Source organism: Pseudophryne corroboree, unplaced genomic scaffold (assembly GCF_028390025.1).
Source record: "Pseudophryne corroboree isolate aPseCor3 unplaced genomic scaffold, aPseCor3.hap2 scaffold_485, whole genome shotgun sequence".
In the NCBI taxonomy this organism is placed as follows: domain Eukaryota; kingdom Metazoa; phylum Chordata; class Amphibia; order Anura; family Myobatrachidae; genus Pseudophryne; species Pseudophryne corroboree.
In genome coordinates, this window is record NW_026970095.1 from 64,044 (window position 1) to 81,947 (window position 17,904).

General features: G+C 46.5%; 21 non-coding genes across 21 annotated transcripts; 7 read left to right on the forward strand and 14 right to left on the reverse strand.

Annotated features, from left to right (window-relative positions):
* Nucleotides 1–431: 431 nt before the first annotated feature.
* On the reverse strand, nucleotides 432–594 carry LOC135029365 (U1 spliceosomal RNA). The gene has a single exon (XR_010225513.1). It is a non-coding gene; the product is annotated as a U1 spliceosomal RNA (small nuclear RNA).
* A 152-nt stretch (nucleotides 595–746) lies between these two features.
* LOC135029255 (U1 spliceosomal RNA) lies at nucleotides 747–910 on the reverse strand. Its single transcript, XR_010225414.1, has one exon. It is a non-coding gene; the product is annotated as a U1 spliceosomal RNA (small nuclear RNA).
* Nucleotides 911–1,584: 674 nt separating this feature from the next.
* On the reverse strand, nucleotides 1,585–1,747 carry LOC135029309 (U1 spliceosomal RNA). Its single transcript, XR_010225465.1, has one exon. It is a non-coding gene; the product is annotated as a U1 spliceosomal RNA (small nuclear RNA).
* Nucleotides 1,748–1,896: 149 nt separating this feature from the next.
* LOC135029333 (U1 spliceosomal RNA) lies at nucleotides 1,897–2,061 on the reverse strand. Its single transcript, XR_010225485.1, has one exon. It is a non-coding gene; the product is annotated as a U1 spliceosomal RNA (small nuclear RNA).
* Nucleotides 2,062–2,731: 670 nt separating this feature from the next.
* On the reverse strand, nucleotides 2,732–2,894 carry LOC135029289 (U1 spliceosomal RNA). Its single transcript, XR_010225446.1, has one exon. It is a non-coding gene; the product is annotated as a U1 spliceosomal RNA (small nuclear RNA).
* Nucleotides 2,895–3,046: 152 nt separating this feature from the next.
* LOC135029253 (U1 spliceosomal RNA) lies at nucleotides 3,047–3,210 on the reverse strand. Its single transcript, XR_010225412.1, has one exon. It is a non-coding gene; the product is annotated as a U1 spliceosomal RNA (small nuclear RNA).
* Nucleotides 3,211–4,182: 972 nt separating this feature from the next.
* On the reverse strand, nucleotides 4,183–4,346 carry LOC135029261 (U1 spliceosomal RNA). Its single transcript, XR_010225420.1, has one exon. It is a non-coding gene; the product is annotated as a U1 spliceosomal RNA (small nuclear RNA).
* A 674-nt stretch (nucleotides 4,347–5,020) lies between these two features.
* On the reverse strand, nucleotides 5,021–5,183 carry LOC135029386 (U1 spliceosomal RNA). Its single transcript, XR_010225525.1, has one exon. It is a non-coding gene; the product is annotated as a U1 spliceosomal RNA (small nuclear RNA).
* Nucleotides 5,184–5,335: 152 nt separating this feature from the next.
* LOC135029471 (U1 spliceosomal RNA) lies at nucleotides 5,336–5,499 on the reverse strand. Its single transcript, XR_010225603.1, has one exon. It is a non-coding gene; the product is annotated as a U1 spliceosomal RNA (small nuclear RNA).
* Nucleotides 5,500–6,170: 671 nt separating this feature from the next.
* LOC135029290 (U1 spliceosomal RNA) lies at nucleotides 6,171–6,333 on the reverse strand. Its single transcript, XR_010225447.1, has one exon. It is a non-coding gene; the product is annotated as a U1 spliceosomal RNA (small nuclear RNA).
* Nucleotides 6,334–6,485: 152 nt separating this feature from the next.
* LOC135029462 (U1 spliceosomal RNA) lies at nucleotides 6,486–6,649 on the reverse strand. Its single transcript, XR_010225594.1, has one exon. It is a non-coding gene; the product is annotated as a U1 spliceosomal RNA (small nuclear RNA).
* A 674-nt stretch (nucleotides 6,650–7,323) lies between these two features.
* LOC135029362 (U1 spliceosomal RNA) lies at nucleotides 7,324–7,486 on the reverse strand. The gene has a single exon (XR_010225510.1). It is a non-coding gene; the product is annotated as a U1 spliceosomal RNA (small nuclear RNA).
* A 152-nt stretch (nucleotides 7,487–7,638) lies between these two features.
* Nucleotides 7,639–7,802, reverse strand: LOC135029469 (U1 spliceosomal RNA). Its single transcript, XR_010225601.1, has one exon. It is a non-coding gene; the product is annotated as a U1 spliceosomal RNA (small nuclear RNA).
* Nucleotides 7,803–7,946: 144 nt separating this feature from the next.
* LOC135029414 (U5 spliceosomal RNA) lies at nucleotides 7,947–8,062 on the forward strand. Its single transcript, XR_010225548.1, has one exon. It is a non-coding gene; the product is annotated as a U5 spliceosomal RNA (small nuclear RNA).
* A 270-nt stretch (nucleotides 8,063–8,332) lies between these two features.
* On the forward strand, nucleotides 8,333–8,449 carry LOC135029445 (U5 spliceosomal RNA). Its single transcript, XR_010225578.1, has one exon. It is a non-coding gene; the product is annotated as a U5 spliceosomal RNA (small nuclear RNA).
* A 286-nt stretch (nucleotides 8,450–8,735) lies between these two features.
* On the forward strand, nucleotides 8,736–8,848 carry LOC135029441 (U5 spliceosomal RNA). The gene has a single exon (XR_010225574.1). It is a non-coding gene; the product is annotated as a U5 spliceosomal RNA (small nuclear RNA).
* Nucleotides 8,849–13,659: 4,811 nt separating this feature from the next.
* Nucleotides 13,660–13,822, reverse strand: LOC135029366 (U1 spliceosomal RNA). Its single transcript, XR_010225514.1, has one exon. It is a non-coding gene; the product is annotated as a U1 spliceosomal RNA (small nuclear RNA).
* Nucleotides 13,823–13,966: 144 nt separating this feature from the next.
* Nucleotides 13,967–14,082, forward strand: LOC135029423 (U5 spliceosomal RNA). Its single transcript, XR_010225557.1, has one exon. It is a non-coding gene; the product is annotated as a U5 spliceosomal RNA (small nuclear RNA).
* Nucleotides 14,083–14,352: 270 nt separating this feature from the next.
* LOC135029430 (U5 spliceosomal RNA) lies at nucleotides 14,353–14,468 on the forward strand. The gene has a single exon (XR_010225564.1). It is a non-coding gene; the product is annotated as a U5 spliceosomal RNA (small nuclear RNA).
* Nucleotides 14,469–14,754: 286 nt separating this feature from the next.
* LOC135029404 (U5 spliceosomal RNA) lies at nucleotides 14,755–14,870 on the forward strand. Its single transcript, XR_010225539.1, has one exon. It is a non-coding gene; the product is annotated as a U5 spliceosomal RNA (small nuclear RNA).
* Nucleotides 14,871–15,145: 275 nt separating this feature from the next.
* Nucleotides 15,146–15,261, forward strand: LOC135029433 (U5 spliceosomal RNA). Its single transcript, XR_010225566.1, has one exon. It is a non-coding gene; the product is annotated as a U5 spliceosomal RNA (small nuclear RNA).
* Nucleotides 15,262–17,904: the final 2,643 nt, after the last annotated feature.

A 17,904-nucleotide genomic window follows, 5' to 3' on the forward strand; every position in this document is an offset into this window, starting at 1 on the left:
ATATGGTGATGTCATCCAAGCAGTGGGTCAAAGTTGGCTTCAACCCTCGTCTGCATATGAAAAGAGAAAAGGGGCGTGCAGGGCATGGTGGCCTTTTGCGGCACTTGGCTGACCCCTAGTTTGCATTAAACACCTCCACCCTCCTTCGGTGTGGGGCTCATGTTGGCTATGCCCCAGCCCCTGAAGCATTCAAGCTGATTTCTTGCAGCAGCTGGGCACTGTAACAGCTCCAGAGCTGCTCTGTAAGGCAAGTAAAAGGGTGTGGGCCCTGCAGCACTACCTGTAGTTCGCATTGTGCGTTGGAAGGCACAAAGTAAGCAGAAAGGAGGATAAGTCAGGATAGTGCGCAAGGGCATAGAAGGGAGCGGCTCAAGAAAAGAGAAGTGGAAACAGACAGCAAACTAGGCTGGAGAGAGACCTGAGACAAAGATATCTGAATTATACGAGACCTGACCAGGGGAAACACAAATTATGCAGTCAAGTTTCCCACATTTGGGGAAATCGCAGGAGCAGCACACCCAGAGTGCAATGGGTGAGCCTTGCCCTTGGAGAAGCACCTACATGATCATAGTATCTCACCTGGCAGGTAAGTAGGAGTTGGGCTAGAGCTGGGGAGGGTCGCTGCTCGGGCACCCCCCTGTCAAGTGAAGGAGATCCAACTGAGGCAGCACAAAGGAACTCTCGAAAGAAGAACAAGGCTAGAGGAAGATCTGAGACAAAGAAATCTGACTTTTACCAGAGCTGACCAGAGGAAAGCACAAACACAGTCCACCACTACCACAAATAATGCAGTCGAGTTTCCCACATTTGGGGAAATCACAGGGGTCAGCATACCCAGAGTGCAATGAATGAACCGCACCCTGGGAGAACAATCTTCATAACAATGGTATCTCCTATGCAAAATAAGTATGATTTGGGATATGGCTGGGGAGGGCCGCTGCTCAGGCACATCTCTGTCAAGTAAAGGAGATTCAACTGAGGCAGCACAAGGGAACTCTCATCTGGGGACAACAACTGCAGGGAGAACACATATTTTCAGATGAACATGGGAGGGCAGAAGGCTGCCTAATACTGAAGCACCCCCAAACAACAAACCAAATGCAACAACTAGTGCAAGCATTCCTGGGGGAAGGCCTGCAGCAGATAGATTTGCATATGGTGATGTCATCCAAGCAGTGGGTCAAAGTTGGCTTCAACCCTCGTCTGCATATGAAAAGAGAAAAGGGGCGTGCAGGGCATGGTGGCCTTTTGCAGCACTTGGCTGACCCCTAGTTTGCATTAAACACCTCCACCCTCCTTCGGTGTGGGGCTCATGTTGGCTATGCCCCAGCCCCTGAAGCATTCAAGCTGATTTCTTGCAGCAGCTGGGCACTGTAACAGCTCCAGAGCTGCTCTGTAAGGCAAGTAAAAGGGTGTGGGCCCTGCAGCACTACCTGTAGTTCGCATTGTGCGTTGGAAGGCACAAAGTAAGCAGAAAGGAGGAGAAGTCAGGATAGTGCGCAAGGGCATAGAAGTGAGCGGCTCAAGAAAAGAGAAGTGGAAACAGACAGCAAACTAGGCTGGAGAGAGACCTGAGACAAAGAGATCTGAATTATACGAGACCTGACCAGGGGAAACACAAATTATGCAGTCAAGTTTCCCACATTTGGGGAAATCGCAGGGGCAGCACACCCAGAGTGCAATGGGTGAGCCTTGCCCTGGGAGAAGCACCTTCATGATCATAGTATCTCACCTGGCAGGTAAGTAGGAGTTGGGCTAGAGCTGGGGAGGGTCGCTGCTCGGGCACCCCCCTGTCAAGTGAAGGAGATCCAACTGAGGCAGCACAAGGAAACTCTCGAAAGAAGAACAAGGCTAGAGGAAGATCTGAAACAAAGAAATCTGACTTTTACCAGAGATCAGAGGAAAACACAAACACAGTCCCCCACTACCAACAAATAAAGCAGTCACGTTTCCCACATTTGGGGAAATCACAGGGGTCAGCATACCCAGAATGCAATGAATGAACCTCACCCTGGGAGAGTAATCTTCATGACCATGGTATCTCCTATGCAAAATAAGTATGATTTGGGATAGGGCTGGGGAGGGCCGCTGCTCATGCACATCTCTGTCAAGTAAAGGAGATTCAACTGAGGCAGCACAAGGGAACTCTCATCTGGGGACAACAACTGCAGGGAGAACACATATTTTCAGATGAACATGGGAGGACAGAAGGCTGCCTAATACTGAAGCACCCCCAAACAACAAACCAAATGCAACAACTAGTGCAAGCATTCCTGGGGGAAGTTCTGCAGAAGACGGATTTGCATACGGTGATGTCATCCAAGCAGTGGGTCAAAGTTGGCTTCAACCCTCATCTGCATATGAAAAGAGAAAAGGGGCGTGCAGGGCATGGCGGCCTTTTGCGGTGCTTGGATGACCCCTAGTTCGCATTAAACACCCCACCCTCCTTTGGTGTGGGGCTCATGTTGGCCATGCCCCATCCCCTGAAGCATTCAAGCTGATTTATTGCAGCAGCTGGGCACTGTAACAGCTCCAGAGCAGCTCTGAACGGCAAGTAAAAGGGTGTGGGCCCTGCAGCACTACCTGTAGGTTGCATTGTGCATTGGAAGGCACAAAGTAAGCAGACGGGAGAAGTCAGGATAGTGCGCAAGGGCATAGAAGGGAGCGGCTCAAGAAAAGAGAAGTTGAAACAGACAGCAAACTAGGCTGGAGAGAGACCTGAGACAAAGAGATCTGAATTATACGAGAGCCGACCAGGGGAAACACAAATTATGCAGTCAAGTTTCCCACATTTGGGGAAATCGCAGGAGCAGCACACCCAGAGTGCAATGGGTGAGCCTTGCCCTGGGAGAAGCACCTACATGATCATAGTATCTCACCTGCCAGGTAAGTAGAAGTTGGGCTAGAGCTGGGGAGGGTCGCTGCTCGGGTACCCCCCTGTCAAGTGAAGGAGATCCAACTGAGGCAGCACAAGGGAACTCTCGAAAGAAGAACAAGGCTAAAGGAAGATCTGAGACAAAGAAATCTGACTTTTACCAGAGCTGACCAGAGGAAAGCACAAACACAGTCCCCCACTACCACAAATAAAGCAGTCGAGTTTCCCACATTTGGGGAAATCACAGGGGTCAGCATACCCAGAATGCAATGAATGAACCTCACCGTGGGAGAACAATCTTCATGACCATGGTATCTCCTATGCAAAATAAGTATGATTTGGGATAGGGCTGGGGAGGGCCGCTGCTCAGGCACATCTCTGTCAAGTAAAGGAGATTCAACTGAGGCAGCACAAGGGAACTCTCATCTGGGGACAACAACTGCAGGGAGAACACATATTTTCAGATGAACATGGGAGGGCAGAAGGCTGCCTAATACTGAAGCACCCCCAAACAACAAACCAAATGCATCAACTAGTGCAAGCATTCCTGGGGGAAGGCCTGCAGCAGATGGATTTGCATACGGTGATGTCATCCAAGCAGTGGGTCAAAGTTGGCTTCAACCCTCGTCTGCATATGAAAAGAGAAAAGGGGCGTGCAGGGCATGGCGGCCTTTTGCGGCGCTTGGATGACCCCTAGTTCGCATTAAACACCTCCACCCTCCTTCGGTGTGGGGCTCATGTTGGCTATGCCCCAGCCCCTGAAGCATTCAAGCTGATTTCTTGCAGCAGCTGGGCACTGTAACAGCTCCAGAGCTGCTCTGTACGGCAAGTAAAAGGGTGTGGGCCCTGCAGCACTACCTGTAGTTTGCATTGTGCATTGGAAGGCACAAAGTAAGCAGACAGGAGGAGAAGTCAGGATAGTGCACAAGGGTATAAAAGGGAGGGGCTCATGAAAAAAGAAGTGGAAACAGACAGCAAACTAGGCTGGAGAGAGACCTGAGACAAAGAGATCTGAATTATACGAGAGCCGACCAGGGGAAACACAAATTATGCAGTCAAGCTTCCCACATTTGGGGAAATCAGAGTGCAATGGGTGAGCCTTGCCCTGGGAGAAGCACCTTCATGATCATAGTATCTCACCTGGCAGGTAAGTAGGAGTTGGGCTAGAGCTGGGGAGGGTCGCTGCTCGGGCACCCCCCTGTCAAGTGAAAGAGATCCAACTGAGGCAGCACAAGGAAACTCTCGAAAGAAGAACAAGGCTAGAGGAAGATTTGAGACAAATAAATCTGACTTTTACCAGAGCTGACCAGAGGAAAGCACAAACACAGTCCCCCACTACCACAAATAATGCAGTCGAGTTTCCCACATTTGGGGAAATCACAGGGGTCAGCATACCCAGAATGCAATGAATGAACCTCACCCTGGGAGAACAATCTTCATGACCATGGTATCTCCTATGCAAAATAAGTATGATTTGGGATAGGGCTGGGGAGGGCCGCTGCTCAGGCACATCTCTGTCAAGTAAAGGAGATTCAACTGAGGCAGCACAAGGGAACTCTCATCTGGGGACAACAACTGCAGGGAGAACACATATTTTCAGATGAACATGGGAGGGCAGAAGGCTGCCTAATACTGAAGCACCCCCAAACAACAAACCAAATGCAACAACTAGTGCAAGCATTCCTGGGGGAAGGCCTGCAGCAGATGGATTTGCATACGGTGATGTCATCCAAGCAGTGGGTCAAAGTTGGCTTCAACCCTCGTCTGCATATGAAAAGAGAAAAGGGGCGTGCAGGGCATGGCGGCCTTTTGCGGTGCTTGGATGACCCCTAGTTCACATTAAACACCTCCACCCTCCTTCGGTGTGGGGCTCATGTTGGCTGTGCCCCAGCCCCTGAAGCATTCAAGCTGATTTCTTGCAGTAGCTGGGCACTGTAACAGCTCCAGAGCTGCTCTGTACGGCAAGTAAAAGGGTGTGGGCCCTACAGCACTACCTGTAGTTTGCATTGTGCATTGGAAGGCACAAAGTAAGCAGACAGGAGGAGAAGTCAGGATAGTGCACAAGGGTATAAAAGGGAGGGGCTCATGAAAAAAGAAGTGGAAACAGACAGCAAACTAGGCTGGAGAGAGACCTGAGACAAAGAGATCTGAATTATACGAGAGCCGACCAGGGGAAACACAAATTATGCAGTCAAGCTTCCCACATTTGGGGAAATCGCAGGGGCACCACACCCAGAGTGCAATGGGTGAGCCTTGCCCTGGGAGAAGATCCTTCATGATCATAGTATCTCACCTGGCAAGTAAGTAGGAGTTGGGCTAGAGCTGGGGAGGGTCGCTGCTCGGGCACCCCCCTGTCAAGTTAAAGAGATCCAACTGAGGCAGCACAAGGGAACTCTCGAAAGAAGAACAAGGCTAGAGGAAGATCTGAGACAAAGAAATCTGACTTTTACCAGAGCTGTCCAGAGGAAAGCACAAACACAGTCCCCCACTACCACAAATAATGCAGTCGAGTTTCCCACATTTGGGGAAATCACAGGGGTCAGCATACCCAGAATGCAATGAATGAACCTCACCCTGGGAGAACAATCTTCATGACCATGGTATCGCCTATGCAAAATAAGTATGATTTGGGATAGGGTTGGGGAGGGCCGCTGCTCAGGCACATCTCTGTCAAGTAAAGGAGATTCAACTGAGGCAGCACAAGGGAACTCTCATCTGGGGACAACAACTGCAGGGAGAACACATATTTTCAGATAAACATGGGAGGGCAGAAGGCTGCCTAATACTGAAGCACCCCCAAACAACAAACCAAATGCAACAACTAGTACAAGCATTCCTGGGGGAAGGCCTGCAGCAGATGGATTTGCATATAGTGATGTCATCCAAGCAGTGGGTCAAAGTTGGCTTCAACCCTCGTCTGCATATGAAAAGAGAAAAGGGGCGTGCAGGGCATGGCGGCCTTTTGCGGCGCTTGGATGACCCCTAGTTCGCATTAAACACCTCCACCCTCCTTCGGTGTGGGGCTCATGTTGGCTATGCCCCAGCCCCTGAAGCATTCAAGCTGATTTCTTGCAGCAGCTGGGCACTGTAACAGCTCCAGAGCTGCTCTGAACGGCAAGTAAAAGGGTGTGGGCCCTGCAGCACTACCTGTAGTTTGCATTGTGCATTGGAAGGCACAAAGTAAGCAGACGGGAGAAGTCAGGATAGTGCGCAAGGGCATAGAAGGGAGCGGCTCAAGAAAAGAGAAGTTGAAACAGACAGCAAACTAGGCTGGAGAGAGACCTGAGACAAAGAGATCTGAATTATACGAGAGCCGACCAGGGGAAACACAAATTATGCAGTCAAGTTTCCCACATTTGGGGAAATCGCAGGAGCAGCACACCCAGAGTGCAATGGGTGAGCCTTGCCCTGGGAGAAGCACCTACATGATCATAGTATCTCACCTGCCAGGTAAGTAGAAGTTGGGCTAGAGCTGGGGAGGGTCGCTGCTCGGGTACCCCCCTGTCAAGTGAAGGAGATTCAACTGAGGCAGCACAAGGGAACTCTCGAAAGAAGAACAAGGCTAGAGGAAGATCTGAGACAAATAAATCTGACTTTTACCAGAGCTGACCAGAGAAAAGCACAAACACAGTCCCCCACTACCACAAATAATGCAGTCGAGTTTCCCACATTTGGGGAAATCACAGGGGTCAGCATACCCAGAATGCAATGAATGAACCTCACCCTGGGAGAACAATCTTCATGACCATGGTATCTCCTATGCAAAATAAGTATGATTTGGGATAGGGCTGGGGAGGGCCGCTGCTCAGGCACATCTCTGTCAAGTAAAGGAGATTCAACTGAGGCAGCACAAGGGAACTCTCATCTGGGGACAACAACTGCAGGGAGAACACATATTTTCAGATGAACATGGGAGGGCAGAAGGCTGCCTAATAATGAAGCACCCCCAAACAACAAACCAAATGCAACAACTAGTGCAAGCATTCCTGGGGGAAGGCCTGCAGCAGATGGATTTGCATACGGTGATGTCATCCAAGCAGTGGGTCAAAGTTGGCTTCAACCCTCGTCTGCATATGAAAAGAGAAAAGGGGCGTGCAGGGCATAGCGGCCTTTTGCGGCGCTTGGATGACCCCTAGTTCGCATTAAACACCTCCACCCTCCTTCGGTGTGGGGCTCATGTTGGCTATGCCCCAGCCCCTGAAGCATTCAAGCTGATTTCTTGCAGCAGCTGGGCACTGTAACAGCTCCAGAGCTGCTCTGTACGGCAAGTAAAAGGGAGTGGGCCCTGCAGCACTACCTGTAGTTTGCATTGTGCATTGGAAGGCACAAAATAAGCAGACAAGAGGAGAAGTCAGGATAGTGCACAAGGGTATAAAAGGGAGGGGCTCATGAAAAAAGAAGTGGAAACAGACAGCAAACTAGGCTGGAGAGAGACCTGAGACAAAGAGATCTGAATTATACGAGAGCCGACCAGGGGAAACACAAATTATGCAGTCAAGCTTCCCACATTTGGGGAAATCGCAGGGGCACCACACCCAGAGTGCAATGGGTGAGCCTTGCCCTGGGAGAAGCACCTTCATGATCATAGTATCTCACCTGGCAGGTAAGTAGGAGTTGGGCTAGAGCTGGGGAAGGTCGCTACTCGGGCACCCCCCTGTCAAGTGAAAGAGATCCAACTGAGGCAGCACAAGGGAACTCTCGAAAGAAGAACAAGGCTAGAGGAAGATCTGAGACAAATAAATCTGACTTTTACCAGAGCTGACTAGAGGAAAGCACAAACACAGTCCCCCACTACCACAAATAATGCAGTCGAGTTTCCCACATTTGGGGAAATCACAGGGGTCAGCATACCCAGAATGCAATGAATGAACCTCACCCTGGGAGAACAATCTTCATGACCATGGTATCGCCTATGCAAAATAAGTATGATTTGGGATAAGGCTGGGGAGGGCCGCTGCTCAGGCACATCTCTGTCAAGTAAAGGAGATTCAGCTGAGGCAGCACAAGGGAACTCTCATCTGGGGACAACAACTGCAGGGAGAACACATATTTTCAGATAAAAATCTTGGTCATGCTCTGGTTTCTCTTCAGATCGAACAAATCTTTCGCCTCTTACTAAAGATTTCCGTGGAGAGGAGCAAAACCGAGTTTTATCTCAATTTTTGCATGCCCCATCTTTTTGGGGTTTCTTTTACCGGTTTAAAGATAGAATGAGTGTGCTTTAATGTAAGCTCATTTGCATAGAAATGACAGTAAATGTTTATTTATGTTCAAACAGAACTTTCTTGACCATGCTACTTGCTTTAAAGATCTGGGAGCACATGGAATACAGTACAAACCATGCTTATAGCAAGGAGAAGCCAGGTGAGAAATCTGCTTTCTTTCAAATTGGGCGCTCACTTTGATCTGAATGAGGACTGCTGGCACAGCACTCAGGCGACAGGTGGAATCTTGGTCATGCTCTGGTTTCTCTTCAGAATGAACAAATCTTTCGCCTTTTATTAAAGATTATCCGTGGAGAGGAGCAAAACTGAGTTTTATCTCAATTTTTGCATGCCCCATATTATTGGGGTTTCTTTTATCAGTTTAAAGACAGAACAAGTGTGCTTTCTTGTTAGCTTTAATGTAAGTTTATTTGCATAACAATGACAATAAATGTCTGTTTCTTTTCAAGCAGAACTTTCTTGACCATACTAATTGCTTGAAAGATCTGGGAGCACATGGAAAAGAGTACAAACCATGTTTATAGCAAGGGGAAGCCTGGTGAGAAATCTGCTTTCTTTCTTTCAAATTGGGTGCTCACTTTGAGCTGAATGAGGACTGCTGGCATGGCACTCAGGCGACAGGTGGAATCTTGGTCATGCTCTGGTTTCTCTTCAGAACGAACAAATCTTTCGCCTTTTACTAAAGATTTCCGTGGAGAGGAGCAAAACTGAGTTTTATCTCAATTTTTGCATGCCCCATATCATACCTCCCAACTGTCCCGATTTTCGCGGGACAGTCCCGTTTTTTGGGGACTGTCCCGCTGTCCCACCTGCGGGCCGCAGTGTCCCGCGGTGGGGAGGACAGTTGGGAGGCTCTGTCTGTCGCTGCCCTGCTTAGCAGAGCAGCGGTGAATAGTCGCTGTGCGCACAGCGTCTATTCACTGAAGTCAGAGGGAGAGGTGGCATGCCAGCGGCTCACAGAGCGCTGGGCATGCCCCCTCAGTGCCGAAAAAGGCGTGACTCGCGATCGCGGGTCCTCCCGCGAAGCCATGCCCCTTTTTACTTAGGCCACGCCCTTTTTGGGAGCGCGTGCGACTTCGCCGCGCGTGTGTCCCTCTTTGCGAGCCGACAAAGTTGGGAGGTATGCCCATATTATTGGGGTTTCTTTTATCAGTTTAAAGACAGAACGAGTGTGCTTTCTGGTTAGCTTTAATGTAAGTTTATTTGCATAACAATGACAGTAAATGTTTGTTTCTTTTCAAACAGAACTTTCTTGACCATGCTACTTGCTTGAAAGATCTGGGAGCACATGGAAAACAGTACAAACCATGCAGTATCACAAGAGCCTTTATTTGATCTTTCATGAAGATAGAGCAGAATTGAGGACACGTCAACAATTTCTGCCGAAGGTGGTTCATCTTTCCACATGGTGCCTTTGGCCACTGACACCTTCGTTGAGTCAAAGTCTCTGGCTGTGGTCAGAACTTTGAAAATTTATGTCACCAGAACGGTTCAGATTAGGAAAACAGAGGCTCTGTTTGTCCTGTATGCTCCCAACAGGATTGGGTGTCCTGCTTCCATGTAGACCATTATGCGCTGGATCTGTGGTAAGATTCAGCATGCTCATTCCATGGCAGGATTGCCGTTACTGAATTAGGTGAAGACCCATTCTACTAGAAAGGTGGGTTCATCCTGGGCAGCTGGTCGGGGAGTCTCGGCATTGCAACTTTGCCGAGCAGCTATTTAGTAAACACTTTTGCTAAGTTTTACAAGTTTGATACCTTGGCCGATGATAACTTCAAGTTGGGTAATTCGGTGCTGCAGAGTCGTACGCACTCTTCCACCCGTTCAAGAGCTTTGGTATAACCCCATGGTTCTTAATGTGACCCCAGCATCCTCTAGGTCGTATGAGAAAATAGGATTTTAATACCTACCGGTAAATCCTTTTCTCTTAGTCTGTAGAGGATGCTGGGCACCCGTCCCAGTCCATACTGTGTCTGCAGTTATTACTTGTGGTTATACACATGTTGTGTTATGGTTCTGGTCAGCTTTTTGCTGCAATTATTCATGCCGTTGGCTTGTGTTCTGTTGAATGCCACGTTCTGCGGCATGCTTAAGGTGTGAGCTGGTAAGATGCTCACCTTAGTTTAACAATAAATCCTTTCCTCGAAATGTCCGTCTCCATGGGCACAGTTCCTATAACTGGAGTCTGGAGGAGGGGCATAGAGGGAGGAGCCAGTTCACACCCTTTGATAGTCTTAAAGTGCCCATGTCTCTTGCGGATCCCGTCTATACCCCATGGTTCTTAATGTGACCCCAGCATCCTCTACGGACTAAGAGAAAAGGATGCCCTTGCGCACTATCCTGACTTCTCCTCCCGTCTGCTTACTTTGTGCCTTCCAACGCACAATGCAAACTACAGGTGGTGCTGCAGGGCCCACACCCTTTTACTTGCCTTACAGAACAGCTCTGGAGCTGTTACAGTGCCCAGCTGCTGCAAGAAATCAGCTTGAATGCTTCAGGGGATGGGGCATGGCCAACATGAGCCCCACACCAAAGGAGGGTGGGGGTGTTTAATGAGAACTAGGGGTCATCCAAGCACTGCAAAAGGCCGCCATGCCCTGCACGCCCCTTTTCTCTTTTCATATGCAGATGAGGGTTCCAGCCAACTTTGGCCCACTGCTTGAATAACATCACTGTATGCAAATCCGTCTGCTGCAGACCTTCCCCCAGGAAGGCTTGTACTAGATGTTGCATATGGTTTGATATTTGATGGTGCTTCAGTATTAGGCAGCCTTCCGCCCTCCCATGTTCATCTGAAAAGATGTGGTCTCCCTGCAGTTGTTGTCCCCAGACGAGAGTTCCCTTGTGCTTCCTCAGTTGAATCTCCTTAACTTGACGGGGGAGGGGCTGCCCGAGCAGCCACCCTCCCCAGCCCTATCCCAACTCATACTTATTTTGCATATGTGATCTCTTGATCATGAAGATTGTTCTCACAGGGTGAGGTTCATCCATTATATTTTAAAATAGGAAGGTACAAATTACATATTTGAATTGCATTTATGTGCTGGATTCAAATGTCCCCCCCCCCCCCTTCCTTTCTCAATTGTGCCCGTCAGCAGCTATTCTAAGGTTGCTGCCAATGGGTGTGACACATTAATTTCTTCTGTGGGGTACACTGGACTCCACAAGGATTCACATTGGGGTGTACAGTAGGATCTTGATCTGAGGCACCAACCGGCTCAAAGCTTTTGACTGTTCCCAAGATGCTCAGTGCATTCTCCTCTATAACCCCGCTTCCATGAACAGGGAGCTCAGTTTGTAGTTGGTGCCTTCAGTAGCAGGCCACTTAACAGGGGCCTGCCTCAGGCAGCCTATTCTTAGCTATAAATTTTGACAAGAAAAGAAGAACTTGTTTTATGAGAATCTACAAGGGCTGCAGCAGGCTAGGTCTAATAGACATCTTTACTGCAGCTTCATCACTCCCAGCGGCGCTGTATACTCCCGTGCCCTGGTTGCTGGGTCACTGCAGCGGAGGGTCCGGTTTCATCCTAAGGTCAGTCACACACACACCACCCTTCCGGATCACGAGGCCGCTGATGAAGGGGAGCGTGGCCGTAGGGGGTGGACCGTGTGCGCACTGGCGTGGACACTGATTACTGGGCAGCCGCTCCACTAGCCACCAGGTACAGTTAAGGAGCACAGGTCTGGGGGTTTTTCTCCTATATTAACCCAATTTTGTACTGCCCGCAGCGCATTGTGATAGGTAATAGGGCCTGATTCAGGTTGGATTGCAATCACAATAAGCGATCCAACTGCAAAAATTGCTAAGAGCATACGCATGTGCCTGCATTTTCTGCGGCACCCCGCAGAGAATGCGATCGCCTCTGCCTGTCAATCGGGGCGGGGGGGGATAGGTGGGTCAGCAACACTCCATTTCCAAGTCAGGGATGGAGCGGTGCGGGGGCAAGGCTTCAAAATGGGGTCTGCAACGGAGTAGACACAGGGGGCGTGGTCACAGCGGCTGTATGACATCACATTCAGCCGCTGTGATCACAAAAATGGTGGCGGCTTCCTGCGCGCACATACAGTCTGCACCAGCAGGAGGCTACACCATTTTTTATGATCACGCTGAACTGCAGTGCGACTGCAATTACAGCATGGTCAAGAAGGGAGGCGTCATGCTGGGTGGCCATGCCCTTTCACTGTGCAGGAGCCAGCACCGCTCACACACTAGTCCCCGGGTGCAGCCCCCAACCCCCGGGACACCCGGAGCAACAAAATGTAGATTCAGGCCACCAGGCCACGCCCCTACCTATGAAACCATGCCTCCTTTTTACCATTGCGCTGCTTATCTGCGCGCACTGCATTACAATCTCCCTCGCCACCTCTCTGGGTGTCACCAGTGATAGTGACACCTCTGCCATGCTTGTAGCAGCTGGTCCTAAGATCTACGCCTCAAGCCCTGAGTGTTTGCCCTTGTGACTTGTTGATCATCATAGCGAAGCAGATGCTTACAGAAAACTGCAGGGGCTTAGATTGAAAATAAAAAAATTGATTGGTATAAGGTAGAGAGGAGCGGGTTCGGTTCTCCGAGAACCGAATTCCCCACGAACTCCACGTTGTTTACACTGGTCCGAGGCAGGCTCGGTTGTTCCCGCCTGACTCGCAAAACCTGAACAAGGGAAAATGTCATCATCCCGCTGTCGGATTCTCGCGAGATTCGGATTCCATATAAAGAGCTGCGCGTTGCCGCCATTTTTACTCGTGCATTGAAGAGAGAGCGGAATGGACGTGGCTATGTTCTCTCAGTGGAAATCTCAATATCAGTGCTCAGTATCAGTGGTTACTTATTGCTGCTCAGTAATACTAGTAGTGTGTCTCTCCTGCTCAGTGTCAGTTCTCAGTAGTATCCTCATCAGTGCTCAGTATCACTGCTCATTGTCTTGTGCTGCATTGTGGTGCTCAGCATACTACAGTACATTACTAATAGTCCAGTGCTGCATCTTGCTGCTCAGTGTCAGTTCTAGTATCCTCATCAGTGCTCACTATCACTGTTCATTGCATTTTGGTTTTCTGTATACTACAGTAACATAGTAATATAGTAACATATAGTAACATAGTTTTTGAGGTTGAATAGAGGCAAATTGCCCATCGTGTTCAACCTGTTTTAAGTTGTGATGATTCTACATACTTGCTGAATAATGTTTTATGACTAGTTAGCTACTATAACTCATGTTACCCCCGGATTAACCATGTTGATATTTTAAGTATTATAACCTTAGATAGCTTTTTCATTCAGAAATGTATCCATTCCTTTTTTAAATCCAATTACAGAGTCCGCCATTACCACCTTCCCTGGCAGGGAATTCCACATCCTGATTGCCCTAACAGTGAAGATCATAGTATCTCACCTGGCAGGTAAGTAGGAGTTGGGCTAGAGCTGTGGAGGATTGCTGCTCGGGCACCCCCTGTCAAGTGAAGGAGATCCAACTGAGGCAGCACAAGGGAACTCTCGAAAGAAGAACAAGGCTAGAGGAAGATCTGAGACAAAGAAATCTGACTTTTACCAGAGCTGACCAGAGGAAAGCACAAACACAGTCCCCCACTACCACAAATAATGCAGTCGAGTTTCCCACATTGGGGAAATCACAGGGGTCAGCATACCCAGAATGCAATGAATGAACCTCACCCTGGGAGAACAATCTTCATGACCATGGTATCTCCTATGCAAAATAAGTATGATTTGGGATAGGGCTGGGGAGGGCCGCTGCTCAGGCACATCTCTGTCAAGTAAAGGAGATTCAACTGAGGCAGCACAAGGGAACTCTCATCTGGGGACAACAACTGCAGGGAGAACACATATTTTCAGATGAAAATCTTGGTCATGCTCTGGTTTCTCTTCAGAACGAACAAATCTTTCGCCTTTTACTAAAGATTTCCGTGGAGAGGAGCAAAACTGAGTTTTACCTCAATTTTTGCATGCCCCATCTTTTTGGATTTTCTTTTATCGGTTTAAAGATAGAATGAGTGTGCTTTAATGAAAGCTCATTTGCATAGAAATTACAGTATATGTTTGTTTCTTTTCAAACAGAACTTTCTTGACCATGCTACTTGCTTGAAAGATCTGGGAGCACATGGAATACAGTACAAACCATGCTTATAGCAAGGAGAAGCCAGGTGAGAAATCTGCTTTCTTTCAAATTGGGCGCTCACTTTGATCTGAATGAGGACTGCTGGCATGGCACTCAGGCGACAGGTGGAAGCTTGGTCATGCTCTGGTTTCTCTTCAGAATGAACAAATCTTTCGCCATTTATTAAAGATTTCCGTGGAGAGGAGCAAAACTGAGTTTTATCTCAATTTTTGCATGCCCCATATTATTGGGGTTTCTTTTATCAGTTTAAGGACAGAATGAGTGTGCTTTCTTGTTGGCTTTAATGTAAGTTTATTTGTATAACAATGACAGTAAATGTCTGTTTCTTTTCAAACAGAACTTTCTTGACCATGCTACTTGCTTGAAAGATCTGGGAGCACATGGAAAAGAGTACAAACCATGCTTATAGCAAGGGGAAGCCTGGTGAGAAATCTGCTTTCTTTCTTTCAAATTGGGTGCTCACTTTGAGCTGAATGAGGACTGCTGGCATGGCACTCAGGCGACAGGTGGAATCTTGGTCATGCTCTGGTTTCTCTTCAGAACGAACAAATCTTTCGCCTTTTACTAAAGATTTCCGTGGAGAGGAGCAAAACTGAGTTTTATCTCAAATTTTGCATTCCCCATCTTATTGGGGTTTTATTTTATCTGTTTAAAGATAGAACGAGTGTGCTTTAATGTAAGCTCATTTGCATAGAAATGACAGTAAATGTTTGTTTCTTTTCAAACAGAACTTTCTTGACTATACTAATTGCTTGAAAGATCTGGGAACACATGGAAAAGAGTACAAACCATGTTTATAGCTAGGGGAAGCCTGGTGAGAAATCTGCTATCTTTCTTTCAAATTGGGTGCTCACTTTGAGCTCAATGAGAACTGCTGGCATGGCACTCAGGCGACAGGTGGAATCTTGGTCATGCTCTGGTTTCTCTTCAGAACTAACAAATATTTCGCCTTTTATTAAAGATTTCCGTGGAGAGGAGCAAAACTGAGTTTTATCTCAATTTTTGCATGCCCCATATTATTGGGGTTTCTTTTATCAGTTTAAAGACAGAACGAGTGTGCTTTCTTGTTAGCTTTAATGTAAGTTGCCATAGATGCAGTGAAACACACGTGTAGGGCACGGCGTGTCCGCGTGTATTTGACTCATGTGAAATGTTATAAAACAAAAATATATGATTATGATGTTAGCTGTTAGTCTCCACTAATAGGGAATAGAAGCTGAGCTATAAGAAAGGAATACACTAGATATGATGTCACTTAGCAGATACAATGTCTAAAGTGCATACAGATAGCTACTAATAACTCTTGATAAGAAAGTATATCAGTGTGGGTATATTTATATGATGGGATATTGGGACTAGTGAATATATATCACTCCTGCTGTCCAGATTGGCAATAACCAGACAATTATGATAAGAGTAGAGATGTCACATGGGCTGCTATAGATATTAATTTAATGCTGTATGTGTCATTTGTTACAAATGGATACATTTTCTATGAGTCAGCCTAGCAGCTGCATGTTCTAACAGAACACTATCCTCACACAGAATCTGCTAACCTTGAGATAACTAAATGACAGTGTGTAACAGTCTCTTTACTATAAGACTGTTACAAAGTAATATATATATTTGAAGTCAGTCTAGCAGCTGTGTGTTCCAGCAGTTTATAAGACAAAGAAAATCTCCTATTGTGGAATCTAGACACATGGGACTGCTGGCCTGTGTCATACTATTTCTATGTAATACCAGTAACATGTATATAACTGTTACATAATTGTTACAAATGGATAAATCTTTGAGTCAGCCTAGCAGCTGCATGTCCAAACAGGACACCATAAATCCTTTACAGTGTAACAAATTGATTTGGTAACACTTAAAGGCTGGAGAGCAGTTATATGCCTTACTAGCATACTCAATATACCACATTATTACACCAGTTACCACGATTATTGACAGCGCATTTGATATATTATATTACCCTCACACTGAGTCTGTTTACCTTTAGATAACTAAGTGACCGAATATGTAACAGTTTCTCTATCATAAGACTGTTACAAAGTGAGATAGATATATTTGGAAGTCAGTCAAACAGCTGTGTGTTTCAGCGGTTTATAAGAAAATTCCTCATTGTGGAATCTGGACCACTAAGGGTTATTATATATATAGCACATGGAATTGCCACATCTCCCTATATGATAATTTCATTACACTGTAACATAATAAGAATTAACTCTTTAACAGTGTAAATAGAGAGTAATGAATCTCTGACACATGGAATATATTATTTCTTAGATGAATTGGATAAACCATTATGACAGACACTTTGCTTCCTAATAAGAATTGAGGTGGCTATACCTCTAAGGAAAGCATTATTGCCTACGCCTAGATCAGATTAAATAAGATCTGGCTGAATATATGAAGGAAGGTTGCTATTTATATGAGAATTGGAATTGCTATATTCCTTAAGGCAACCCCACCGATTGATATATGTTGTCAATTAAGTATATCTGAACGGCTATATCTGGACCAGATTTAATAAGATCTGGCTGATTATATGAAGGAGGGCTGCTATTTATATTGGAATTGCCATATTCCTTAAGGCAACCGCACCTGTTGGTATATCTCGCCAATTAACTATATCTAAACAGCTAAATTAAAGCTATTCATCATTTTTTTAGTTTGGATATTAATAAATATGATCTTTCCATGATGCATAGAGATTTCCCTATCAAGTGATTCCTTATCCGATATAGAAAGCTATCCCCCTGTGGTATTGAATTTAGGAATATAGTCTTAGGGGACACAGAGAAATAAGTGATCCCCATCTACCTAAGCACCCCACAAATTGGAGGTTAGCTTACCGGTTATACTCAATCACCCCCACAAATTCGCCAATGGGGATGGCTTCCCGGGAGGTAACCCCTATTGAGTGAAGGGAGTATATAGGATACGACCCAGTGGTACCTGACGACATAGATACTAACAGCTATTTAATAACATTACGCTAGAAAGTGATTATTAGCAACATATATATCTATATAAACAACCCCGCCAGGGTTGTGCCTTCAAAAATAATCACACACGGACACGCTTTTTAAACCTTTTTTTCACATCTCTTTATTCTTCTTATGCACATGTATGTTAGTTCTGTGATTTTAACCTTTATGTTTCACTGCAGTTTGGGATAATAATATTAATATTTATCCAATTTTAATACATACTTAATAAAGGTTATATTTTATGATTCATTCATTCTGTCCAGTGCGTCAACAGTGCAGATTTCTTCTTGTTTTTTCTCCCAAATTCTATAACAATGACAGTAAATGTTGTTTCTTTTCAAACAGAACTTTCTTGACCATGCTACTTGCTTGAAAGATCTGGGAGCACATGGAAAACAGTACAAACCATGCAGTATCACAAGAGCCTTTATTTGATCTTTCATGAAGATAGAGCAGAATTGAGGACACGTCAACAATTTCTGCCGAAGGTGGTTCATCTTTCCACATGGTGCCTTTGGCCACTGACACCTTCGTTGAGTCAAAGTCTCTGGCTGTGGTCAGAACTTTGAAAATTTATGTCACCAGAACGGTTCAGATTAGGAAAACAGAGGCTCTGTTTGTCCTGTATGCTCCCAACAGGATTGGGTGTCCTGCTTCCATGTAGACCATTATGC